Source organism: Chinchilla lanigera, unplaced genomic scaffold, assembly GCF_000276665.1.
Source record: "Chinchilla lanigera isolate Chin_1 unplaced genomic scaffold, ChiLan1.0 scaffold00057, whole genome shotgun sequence".
Classification (NCBI taxonomy): Eukaryota; Metazoa; Chordata; class Mammalia; order Rodentia; family Chinchillidae; genus Chinchilla; species Chinchilla lanigera.
This window is the reverse complement of record NW_004955458.1, coordinates 14,978,205-14,987,977: the sequence shown is the minus strand read 5'-3', so window position 1 is coordinate 14,987,977 and position 9,773 is coordinate 14,978,205. Positions and strand designations below refer to the sequence as shown.

Here is a 9,773-nt window from a genome sequence, read left to right as displayed (position 1 = left end):
GGAGAGGAGGGGAGAGGAGAGGAGAGGAGGGGAGAGGAGAGGAGGGGAGAGACACAGAGTGCGTATGAAAATCCGCAACTAACTCACACGAGTGAGTTAGGAACAGTGCTCAGATCAGAACAAGTAGAACAGCTCCTGCATGTTTTGTTACATCTTTCCCTTGTGCTAAATGGACAATGACATGGGTTTGCTGAAAGGTGTTTTATCATATCTGATTATCCTAGTTATTACTTTAAATTCTGAGAACTGATGAGCTAGGGTTTTTAAAGGCCTAAGTCTGTGTGTCCTTGGAAGTTACTAGTGAATTGCACTTCAGGACAAACACACGCTTCTCTTTAGAACATCAACTACTGACTCTTGTAGGAAAAGAAGTACCTAACATTTCATTCTCACTTTAGTGTCTCAGAACCAGCATTCAATTTTGTCAGAGAAGATTTTTTAACTTTAGTACTAAGCTTACATGCTAAAGGCAATATGTTCATCCTTGGAAATTTATACCCTATACTTTATTCTTTCAGAGAATTGGGCAGTTAGCTTATGTACTTGCTAGATATGCTGCATGATCCTGTAAAACCATTTTTAAATTAAGGAGACTTCCCTTGACTTGACTTTCTAAAAATTTGGTAGGTCAGAGCATATTGGTTGGAAAACCTAGACCCCAGCATCTTATGGCTGATTTTCTGGCCTTACACTTGCATCTGTGATAGGGGTAAAAACAGACACTTCACCTGGCTTCCTAGAACGTTGCTAACTTCAGAATAATTGTTTGCTTTATGAGAACCTGTATAGAATAGTAGGATAGGCAGTTCTTGAAAAGATAGCTTCTCTAAGCATTATTTTCTTTGACAAAATGTTAATAGCATGTATCTCAAGGGGGTTATAAGAATTCAGTAAGATGCTATAAAGAAGTGCTTAGCATGGGGCTGGCATATGTTAAATTCTTATGACATCTGAAAGTTTAATGTGGATATAGGTAACTCCTGGTCCCCTTTGAGGCCCAGTAGAAAACCGTTTTATCTTTAATAACATTTTCCCTCTTTTTCTTCTTCATAGTTCTCTATTAGGAGAATGAGATGAATGTTGGTTTTTACTGCACGGTGATACTTTTCTGTATTAATTATGCATTTTAAAAATAAAATTTGGAAAGAGGAGTTGGTTTTTTTCCAATGGTCCTTTTATAAAGGGCTATTTAAGAAGACATAAAAGAAATAACATTCATTCATTATTTAGTACCATGTATCAGTGATTACATCAGCTGTCTGGCCATTGATCGGCCCTAGAACCTTTCCTTCAGCCAGAGCTCAGAAAGCAAAACAAGCAGAGAGAAGGCAAAGAGCTGGTCATCCGGGCCCCAAGGTCTCTCTGCCCCAGTGGTCCTTGGTGCTTGCTGCTCTTTGCCTCCGTAGCCCCTTTCCCTGTGTCTACCAATGTGCTTGGCTCCTTTCCACCTTCAGAACAAGAAATAGAGCAGACCATTTTCTCCTCAAACATGTGCTGTCTTGAAGTAGCATTTCATCTTTCGCTTTGCTTTGATTGCTCAACTTCTGCTGAAACAGTCTTTGCTCCTTTAGCATCTCCGTTTCTTACTCTCCACTTTCCCGCTGCAATGTTCCAAAGACCATTATCCTGAAAATACTTAGGGACCTCTTCTTCCTCCTCAGGGTGCGCAATATTTTCTTTATCTTCATTCGTTTTGGTCTGCTTGGAAACGTGACACTGTTGAAATCTTGAAAATCACTGAGCTTCTGGGACATGGTTTATACTTTCCTTAACATTTGTGGCTTGGTTTGCTGATAGAAAAATATCCACGATGCCAACTCTGCAGAATATTATGAGGATACAACAAAGTGATATCATTAGTGTATTCAGCAGTCAGTAAGGTTTACTTGGCAAGTTCCTGACTCCCAGGTCTTACTCTCGTACTCCAGATACTGTAGCTGTACTTTTATTCTCAGCTTTCCCTGGATGCTAATTCCTCCTTTCTAATTGGCTGCTGCACATGTGTTCTGACCTGTAATAAAATCGTGGATGAGGAGGGCTGAGAGAGTTGTCCGAGAGACCATTGTTTCTCTACAAGGTCGCTTCAGGCCAACATTCCAGTTGTATCTCCCGGTGGAATCTGGCGTTACCTTTTCTGAGGCATTTCGTGAACCTGAAATGTCCTGGCCACCATCCTCTGTTCTGCTCACGCGGACGTGAGCCTGCCCTGCTCTGAGCTCCCATGGCGCTGTGCAGCTTGCTTTCAGGCATTTTTTGCGTATTCTTCTTTACACGACAGTGTGCAAGCATATTTTTCACCTTCTTTGCAAGACTGAAAGTTTCTCAAAAATAAAGATTCATGTATTTCTTCCTTATTTTAGTATCCCAGTGGCATTTTATAGAATGTTTCCTAAGTAGTAACTGCATATGTAAACAGTAAATACATTTAACTGAGGATTTTTTAAAAATACTAGGTTAAGGGCTGAAAACATTCCCTTGTGCTCAAAAGATATGAAACTTTTCCAAATTGTTGCATTTGCAACCTTCATCATATGACTGGAGAAATATTTCTTTTATGTTTAAGTCACTTGATCTCTTTAATTGTTGCAAATATCTTTGCCTATAGTGTCTAGAGATATTTCTCATTGCCTAAGTATCAGTAGCTATTCTTCGTAGATTGTAATTGTTTATTTATTGCTGTTTGTGATGGTTGATCAATTGTGTCAACTTGGGAAGAGAAACTTAACTAAGTGGGCTCAGCAATTCTGCACAGTAGGGTGTAGAAGGCCACCCTAGGTAAGCTTGTCACCTGGATGGTACAAAGGCAAAATGAAGGACAGATCTGCTTCTGCTTCTTCAGAGAAGTTCCTGTCTTAACCTTCACCTTGGATGTCATCTCCTGGCTTCCGGTGCAGACCATCAGCCTCCTGGTGTGGACTTGCATGGGACGCTGCCGCGAGCCCCAGACCTTCAACCGAATCCTTCAGTCTCCAGTGTGCAGAAGACCCTCTGCAGTCTTCCTCATCTGACTCCGGGGAGGGGGCATTGTAAGCCAAATGTGTAGATTCTTGTATGTTTGTATGTCTTGCGCTATAGATCTGTTTCTCTAGTAAGTACTGACACGCTCTTATAATGTGTACACTCACGTTTTGAGCACGAATGGTGTAAAGATGCAGAGTTATGAAAAAAGTCTGCTTCTGTCACGTCTTTATATTTTTTGACCCTGTGCTGAAATCATGAAACCCAAATCCTGTCTAAGAAATAGGTCAATGGTAAAACCTAAGAATAATTCTGTTGCAGAGTTAAGGTGAACAAGAAACTGGGCTGAGAGGGAGTTTCATTTCAGTTTCAAGTATCTGACAAAATTGGGAAATTGGATAAAAGGAGTTTAGGAAATTGTACTGGATGAAAATGCACTGATGTTTTGTATTTGTTCCAGCATAAAAGCATCTATTTCCTCTACACAGAGATGGATACGTAATGATCTCAGATCTAATGGAAGTGCTCATTTCCAGGGGTATTGTAGTTTTGAAATGGGTTTGTTTGAGGATTCTGGGTTTAATTTCATATTATTAAACTCTGAAATTACAGAGGCCTTTCCAAAGTAATACTTGAGCCTTAGAACGGCTTCAGTGCACCATGAGCTGGTTGTGTTCAAAGACTGAAGGACTTCTCTGCAACACAATCCTCTTCTGCACAACAGCTGGTGCTGTGCATTAGTCCCTGAGATTCTCTTGGCCTGGTTTTCTTCCTTTACTTGGTGTAAGAGAGCAGCCTGGGTAGTGAAGTGACAGGCAGTGAGAGCTTTGAAAGCAGATAACAGGGCAGAGTTCAGAGTTCAGCATTTGGGGGTGGGCCTGGGCTTGATTCCTAATTCCACATTAGCTCTCTGGCCCCGGATCCAGTTATTGAGCCTCTCAAACCCCAGCGGCCTCAGCTGCAGAAAGGGTCCCACGAATGTTCAGAGTTTACCATGGTGCCTGGCAGAGAGAGCGCCCATCCAAACGGAAGTTATTAGTATTATTAACGGAAATTATTTTAGTTTTACTTCAAGAAAATAGCCACTTTTGCCTTTTATGCATGGGTGACAAACTGAGCATTATGTATTCACATTGTTATTGTAAAATATCCTTATTGTGCTAATTAAAAATGCAAACTTGAGAGTGTAGATGTGGACATTTTTCTTGGAAACAGTTCTGGGAATGTAGGGGCTGCGAATCTAGTTTTGAAAGGCCAGCCTAATTTGGTGACAAAAACGTGTGTAGAGGTTCCTCCAAATAGACAGATGATGATATGGGACCCTAGATAGTGTTCATTCAATTCACTGTGGGCAAGAAGAAGGCCTATTTTTGGGAGAGGGAAGGGAAGACTGTTAACTGGTGAATGACACTACTTTCCTGTATTATCTTTCTGCTGCTGTCTATCCCTGTTTACGACTAACCCCGTTTTTCCTGAAGTTCCTTTATCACCACTGTGCATATTCCTCTCCTCCCTTTCTACTCTATAAATGGCACATATTATGAAAGAGCAAATACTTGACACCATCCCCAGAAAGTCAGAAATGGGGGTAATGCCTTTTTAATCCTGAACACCTGGCCTCCTTTTATTTGGCTGCCAGAAGGAGAAGGTTTTTTGATTATTCAAAAATGTCTTCTTACACTCGTGCTCACAAATGACTGAAAAGGTTAGTACATTTCAGAGCTGCCTGGTAATCCAGAGAGATAGAGTTCTGCAAACATAGAATTCCCTTTTTAGGTTGAATCTGACATTCTGAAAAGCCACCCGTCTCCTCCCACACTCGAAGTATTTACCCAAGCTTTAAACACCGCGTAGCAATAGTGTGGCAAGCGAGCGAACGTTCACCGCACCGTGCTCTGTGACGAGCCTTATGCACATTATTTCATTTGGTTTTCATGATAGTATCATGAATAAAGCATCAGAATCCCTGTATTTCACAGGAGAGTCTGGGCTTCAATCAGCTGCAGCGAGGAGGGCTCACCCTGTGCAGCCTCCCTAAGCACTGGTGACTCCGCAGGGGTCTTCTCTAGCTGACCTCCCTCCCCCTGCCTGGCATCAGCTGCAGGACGTGGACACGAGTGTCTCTGCCCATCAGCCAGTGGTAGTCACAGCCAAAGGCAGCTCTCGTTCCAGTCACCTTCTGAGGTCAGAATGAGTGGGGCCATCGCGACTGCAGAAGCCGTCCTCCTGGGAGAGTTACTGTGGCTGGGGATGCAGCTCAGCGGTGGAGCACTGGTCGAGCACATGTGAGGCTCTGGGCTCAATTCTCAATACAAAAAAAATGACAGCGCCTATGGCACCGTATCCCTCCCTCAGCAGCGCAGCAGCAACAACATCATCTCTTCTCTCTGCTTGGTTGCACAGAGGCGGGCATGACAGTTCTGTATACGGCTGGGGCTGTCGGCGTGGTGGAGAGGGCAGTAGGTGGTACTCCTCAGCAGACCCTGCCGGGCCATGGCTGGAGTACTTAGTGGTTTTGGTCCTCAGTTATAATTTTGGGATGGCGAAAGCATCATACAATATACATTATTTATCCATATGACAGCCCTATGAAGGAGGTTCAGTTATGTGGTGTAGTAAATACAAACGTGGCCTTGAGTTTGAATCATGGCGCTTAGATTACGGTTGTGAGTATCAAACCAGACCGCTTGCTATTTGTGTGGTTTTTACCTCCATGTACTTGCCTCCTGTCTGTATGATTAAAGAAAAAGGAAGAAAAAAGAGTACTTACCTTAACTTACAGTCTTGCAAAAATAAAATGAGAAAACCTACATGGTATTAAATGCTCTGTGAGCACTCACTAATGTTATTCCCATTTTCCAGATGAGGAGACTGACACCCAGTGAGATTTCTGTAATTGCTCAAAGTTGCACAGGTAGGATATACGTCACAAACCCATGCTGGCAGTGAGTGGCACATCGTTGCCCTTTTCATACCCGGGCACATGTGGAAGTTCTGTCACTCATATGCGGCACTGGGGAGGATGGACGGATTAACTCAGGGCTTGAGGGAAGTGGTCTGGGGGCTCCAGGCTGCCCTGGGTCCCCTAGGATTTACAGACTCCCTGGCGGTCCTGGAAGAGAGAACGTGACCTGCCTGGCAAGGCCAGTGGGATCCGGCGAGTGTTCCTGGAGAAAGTGATGACTTAGGTATAGATTTAACAGTCAGTAAAATTTAGCACAAAAATATGGGGTGAGGATGGGTGGGAGGGACTGCTTAAGCTTCTAAAGAAGTGGATACACTATAGTAGCTTTTTCAAAGCACTAGAGCGCCTAAATTAAGGAACATATATGGAAAAGGCTTTGTGAAATGTAGTATCAGTATTAGCTGTTGCTATTCTTAAGGAAAATGGACAAAATGTTTGAAAGCAAAAAGTGAGCTACATATATAGAGATGGACCATATCTAACAAACTTCCATTGGGGACATTTATGGCTTTAATGGAACTCTCATTCACTCATCTTTAACCAAATAAAAATGAACATTAGCGTCCACCAAGATTTGTTATCAGGGTTATGCTATTCTTACCACGTAACTGAAGCAAGCAGGACTAGATCAAGAATACGGTGGTCTCCAGCCAGGTGTGTCTCTGAAGTACAGATTAGTTGGCAGGGCGTTATCACAGGGTGTTTCTATGGTGGTCCCAAGGTTTCTTAGGTTACTTGTCTAGAGGGATAGGCTCCTAGCCATAAGAAGCTGGACCCAGAGATAAAGCTTTGGTTACTGCAGTGGCAGGTGCAGGGGGGATTTGTGGCTGTCACTCAGGTTGTCTCTTGCTTAATGACTGACATCGAGTGACTGAGTGACTGACATATGAGACAGGAAAGTAGTGAGTGAAAGTCGTTCTGACAATGTCTGTCACTGGGGCACAAGGACATCTGCTGTGGTCCTCTCTCTGTGAGGGAGAATATGGCGAGAAAGGAGGCAGGAAGGACATTTTTCCAGCTGTGCAACACGACACTGGGAAGCATTGTCACTCTGATAGCTCTGTGTCCTTAGCGATGGCGGGAGACGGCAGTGTCTCTGGACGCGGTGGCTACAAAGGATAGAAGCCACCGAAGAGAGAATATCAGGGGCCATGTGAATAGTGATCAGGGTTATTTATGGAAGATATGTGTAGAAAGAGTGATTGGGGACAAAAAAATTCGGGAAACATGGGTTCCACACAGAACAAGTCCCAAATAGTTAAACCTTGGGACATTTCCGCAAGTCTTCGCTGCCATTCTGTTTCCACATCCTTCGCTCTCATACTTGAATTCCAAGGAGGGCTGTGTAGGTCAGCTGATGCAGTTAATATCCAAGTAGCATCTGTTCTAAGGAGTTTTTGGGGGAGGGGTTTGAGACAGGGTCTCGCTATGTAGCCCAGGCTGGCCTCGAACTCGCAGCCATCCTCTTGCTTCAGCTTTCTAAGTGCTGGGATTATAGGCATGAGCCACTACACTCAGGTTCCTAAGTATTTTTTTTTAAAAGAAAGTTGTTATGATTTAGATCTAAAATGGCTCCAAAGCTTTGTGTGTTTGGAAAGTGATTGGCTGTGATGATGGCATTATGGCTGACTTGCTGTCAGGAGGTGGGGTCTGGTTGGTTGTGCGTGTCAGGACCGGGAAGGGCGTGTGTCCCTTTCTGCCTCCTCCCTTCGCTTTCTGCTTCCAGGATGCCATGAGGCGAGCAGGTTTTCCTGTGTGATGCCCTTGTCCGTGCCATTCTGCCTCGGAGCCAGTGGACCATGGACTGACACCACTGCAACCGAGACCCAGAATAAGCCTTTCTCCCTGAACGCTGCAGGCCACGGGTGTTGGTCTAATGGACGTGAAAGTGCGTAAGGCAAGGGTTAATTTAAAATTTGTCCAAATCTGACATTTTCTTTCCTGAGTTTATTGTAAAATTCAAGTCAAGTAACTTGCACAAATGCATCAATATTTTAAAAGCTACCAGTCTTACATATGCAGAAAAGGCTTACAATCTTCAATAATCTTTAATGTAACATCCATCCATTATATATGAGTCCTCAGAGGAGAAACTTGCATTGTTCGGAATCCTAAGTGCTACACAATGGCGGCTCTGAGAGAGTTATATACTGCACATTTGCTTTGTCAAACCGTCATTGAGTCACTCTAGTGGGTTAACCTGAAAACCATCATGACTGTTTTGTCTTCAGTAATACCGAACAAGCAAAAGGAGAGAAGTCTCTCTGATGTGGCATTTTTAAAGAGACATTCTCCTCGTAATTTGACTCTGATGTTGGAATGCTCATCAGATCTTGGAGAAACTGACTCATCCGTTGTGGCTGAACTCAAATGTCACCTCCTCTGTGAACTAGTCCCTGACACCTCCATGAGACACCTCAAGTGAAATTAATTGCTCCCATGGACCTTAATATTTGCCTCTGTTATGGCACCATCATCGCACTGTGTCTTAGCTATTCATGTGTTTGTTTACTTAATAAGCAAGGAACTGCTTGTGGGTAGGGGTGGTTGGGAAAGGGTGTGCACTCTTAACAGATGTTTGTGCAATTGAGAAGCACATCTATTATACATAGGGTACTACATTTAAAATATGGATAAATTCATACACTTGTACAAACCAATCGAAATATTCAAGGGACTGTTGCTATCCAGGTATAGAACAAAAGGAAAGAATTTGGGGATATTGTCATCTTCAAATCTCTTTTCACTGGAAAGATTCAAAAAGGTCAACATTTTGAGGTGCATGACTGAGTGAGTGACTGAGTGAAGATTTTTTTTGTGTGTTGAGTGTGTGTTTGATTTATACCTGTATTTAAAACTAGGGTGAAGGAAGGGCCTGGGTTTGATATTTGTTGAGTGACTTCTGTGTACTAGGTTCCTTATGAGGAGCTTTACATTATGCAGCTTTCACATGAGGTGCAGCTCTCCTGCTGGTTGAGTCCTGGCAATTCTTTTTGTCAAGTGGGGAAACTCAGGTTCACAGAGGCTCAGTATTGTGAACGAAGCCGTTCACCTGCTAAGCAGCTAGACCAGAATTTCAACCCGGGCCTGAAAAAGCTTTTAGAGTATGTTTATACGTATCAAGAACAAAGAGAGAATTCAGTAGTTACTAAGATAAGACGAGCGGTGTTCCTCAGGTAGCCTGCACGTCCCCTCCTAAATAAATACCTAATGAATAGGGTGAGTGAGGGAAAGGGCTTGGGTTAGGCAGCTTGTGTGGCGCTGAAGCAAGTAGGCTCGTGAGTCAGACTACCTGGGTCCAGAGCCTGGCTCTGCCTTGATCTAGTTGTGTGACTTGGGTCACTTACTGAACTTCTTGAGTCTCAGGCGCTTATTTGTAAAAACTGGGTAGAAGGTGACAATCATGGTTCATCCTGTCACAAGGCAAGGTTAGGATGAGAGGAAGAGCTCGGCTTGCAGGCAGCGCTCGGGCACCGAGGCTCAGTAATCAACAAACAATTGCTCATCCCTCTACTTTCTTAATGTTCCGTAGACGCGGTGTTAAAGTGGAAGAGAGCTTCCGGCGAAGGCCCTCTTCCCCATGACTGTAGCCCAAGTCTGAGCTTTGTGATCCTGTGAGAGGAATGATTCCTGGCTCTGCCTTGAAATCGGTGGGACTCAGTTTTCTTACCTGTAGGACGATGATCAAAACTCCGGCTGTTTTACAGAATTCATCCCAGGCCCACTTGAGGGTGCTAAGATAAGGAGCACAGGCAAGTGTGCCCGAGCTCGGCCACCAGTCAGAGCCTCACGGGAGACAGGAAGCCCGCGTGCACCCCGGAAAGGAAAGGGGCCTTGGAACTGTGGCGCG

At 43.9% G+C, this 9,773-nt stretch overlaps 1 long non-coding RNA gene across 1 annotated transcript in view; it reads left to right on the top strand.

Annotated features, from left to right (window-relative positions):
- Nucleotides 1-9,765, top strand: part of LOC102005231 — a 47,391-nt gene extending 37,626 nt beyond the window's left edge. Inside the window, exons 3-4 of the long non-coding RNA XR_001236482.1 lie at nt 7,650-7,811; nt 9,631-9,765. This is a non-coding gene — a long non-coding RNA (uncharacterized LOC102005231). The remainder of the gene's footprint in view (nt 1-7,649; nt 7,812-9,630) is intronic.
- The last annotated feature ends 8 nt before the right edge of the window (nt 9,766-9,773 follow it).